The following is a 2,883-nucleotide window of genomic DNA, read 5'->3' on the forward strand; positions in this document are numbered from 1 at the left end:
GAATATGTTATCCCAAAGGACAAGTATTGTGAGCCTGGTATGGAAACCCTGTGCATGATCCTGAAACCTTTGAATTTTATTGCTGGTACCACAGTCCATAACCATCCATCTGGTCTCTGCTGCCCAATGATCCATTCATGATTAAAATCCATTGGGCCCTAGGAGATATCAATTTTCAGTCGAACCCGGTGTTCACACTCCATGATGGAATCCTCTACTGCAAGGGGAGCATCTACATGCCTGAGGGCACAACCAGGCTCCAAATCCTATGACTATATGCCATGACTCTCCTCTGGCAGTCTACTTTGCATGATTCAAGACCCAGGACCTGATGTCTAGGCACTTCTGGTGGCCAGTCCTGTGCGCTTCCATAGCAGCTTATGTGAGATCCCGCAATCTCTATTCCTAGATGAAGACCCCCATGACCCATATGATACCACTGGCTCTCCTCCAGCCCTTGCCCACCCCATCTCAGCCATGGACTTTATCATGGAACTGCCACCCTCCCAAGGACACACCATGATTCTAGTCGTAGTGGACCTTCTTACTAAAATGGTGCATTTATACCATGTTGAGGCCTCCCCATCACCCAAGAGACAAGCCTGCCCTTTTGAGGAAAACTTCTTTTGCCTCCAGGGGTTACCAATGAGCATAGTGTCTGACTGGGGATCCCAGTTCATGTCCCGTTTCTGGTGGTAATTTCCTGTGCCCTCTGGGAATCAACACCTGTTCCTCGACCACTTACCACCCAAACACCAACAGTCAGACAAAACAAGTCAGTCAGGTTCTGGAGCAGGACCTATGCAGCTTTCTTAATTACCATCAGGATGATTGGCTGTTGCTTACCTCCCACAGAATTTGCCTACAATAATGCCACATATATCTCCATCCAACACACCCCTTTTTTGCCAATTATGGATTCCATCTTTGCTTTCACTCCAAGTTCCCCACCACGTCTCCAATGACCACCTTTGCTGACCTCATCACTTGCATCCATCAGATAAACTAAGTTTAAACTCTGGTTAGAAGAAGCTAAGGCAACATACAGATGATATGCCGATCAGCATCGTCGGCCGGCCCCTAGCTTCTCAGTAGGGGATAAGGTCTGGCTGCCCACCCAGAACCTTAGATCTACTCACCCATCTGCAAAGCTGGACCACCAGTACATGGGGGTCTTTCAGATTACAGAACGGATTAATATAGTAACCTTCAGGCTACAGTTACCAGAATCTCTTAAGGTCCATGCCACATTCCAGATCTCCCTGTTAAAGTCACATACCAAAAATATCTTCCCACATGGCACCACTCCCCTGTCTCTACCAATAACCATTCAGGGTCAGGGAGAATGTGGTTCGGCAAATTCTGGGCTCTCGCTGTCTACAGGGAAGGCGCCAATACTTAATTGACTGAAAGGGATATGGCCCTGATGAATGCTCGTGGGAACCCACAGATCACATCCATAACTTTGACCTCCTGCTCACTTTTCACTGCATCTACCCAAAGAAACCAGGCCCCAAGGCCTCTAACCGGGGGATACTGTCGGGATTAGGGCTGCAGCAGAGTCAGTCTCCTGGCAATCCAACAAGCATAGCTGGTCTGCAGTATATTACCTGGTTGATTGCATCACCTGATTGGTAGGAAGGGCAGCTGGCTGGCTTTAAGCACAGCAGCAGCTGCAGCTTCCTTGCTGCTCAATGTCTATCGTGCCATTCCAGTCCCTGTAGCAGCAGACTTCCAGTCCCTTCTCCTAACCTGCATCAGCTCTGGTTCCTCTTCAGTTCCTGCCTCTCCAGAAACTATGACCCACGACTCTGATTGCCCTCCAGCTCTGGCATTTGGCTTCTGTCCCTCCAGCCCTGACCCTGGGCTTGTTCCTAGACTCTGCTCACCCTGGACCCAGCTCTAACCGGTAGGCCAAACTCTCGCTTTAACCAGCAGGCCAGACTACCTATGGCCAAATTTCTAACACTCCCATTAATTTCAAGGTGCTTTTTAGAATCCCACCAGGTGCCTATCAGCATCTCTAAGTACCTAAATAACCTTACAAAACTGGCACTTAATGCCAAGTATATTCACGTAATGTGTTCAGTCTGAATGAATGTATCTTTTCCCATTTTTCTCTTGCCAACTTGCTTCTGCAGAACTAGCTGCCTTGCTAGTTGATGAAATCCTGGCCACCTGAAGTCAATGCAAGTTTTGCCATTGATTTCAATAGGCACCAGGATATCACCCTTTATGCAGACTTGGAAAATACTTGTCCCTAAATCCAACTTCTCATTTGGGAAAGCAGCCCTGAGACCTCTCAGTATTCATGTTACATGCCAAGGTGGTAATTTAAACATCCCTAAGGAGATATATATTTCCCATTTGAGAAAAAATTGGACTCTGTGAATCCCCAAAATGACAAAACTTTCTCCATAATACCTTACGTGGTGTCAAATTGACCTGTGATACTAGTTATAAAAGAAACACTGCCCCACAAGCAATACTTCCTGGAATCATGTGAATCCCAGCATCAGCAAACCATTACAATGTCATTTGCAGATTTTTCTGAGGACTCTGCTGTGATTAGCACAACACTGTGCAGACACGTTGTCTGATAAATGAAAAATTTCAACATCACTCAGAAATCTACACACAAAATGAGCTCAAAGTTGTAAATAGACATTTATTGCAAATAAAAATCCACATTCACATCATTAAACTCATTAATTTTAAGGAGATCATTTTACATGAAGAATCTGTATTCATCAGGGCTGCTGCTTTTATCAAAACAGCTGCTTGTGACATGCATGTATTTATTTAAATGTGGCAAGCCAAATACCTATCTAACTATAAAAGTTTTGATTTGGCTGATGACATAGTTCTGACACTTCCATTGCT

This window comes from Terrapene carolina, unplaced genomic scaffold, assembly GCF_002925995.2.
Source record: "Terrapene carolina triunguis isolate 2854851 unplaced genomic scaffold, T_m_triunguis-2.0 Scaffold68, whole genome shotgun sequence".
Lineage (NCBI taxonomy): Eukaryota > Metazoa > Chordata > Testudines > Emydidae > Terrapene > Terrapene triunguis.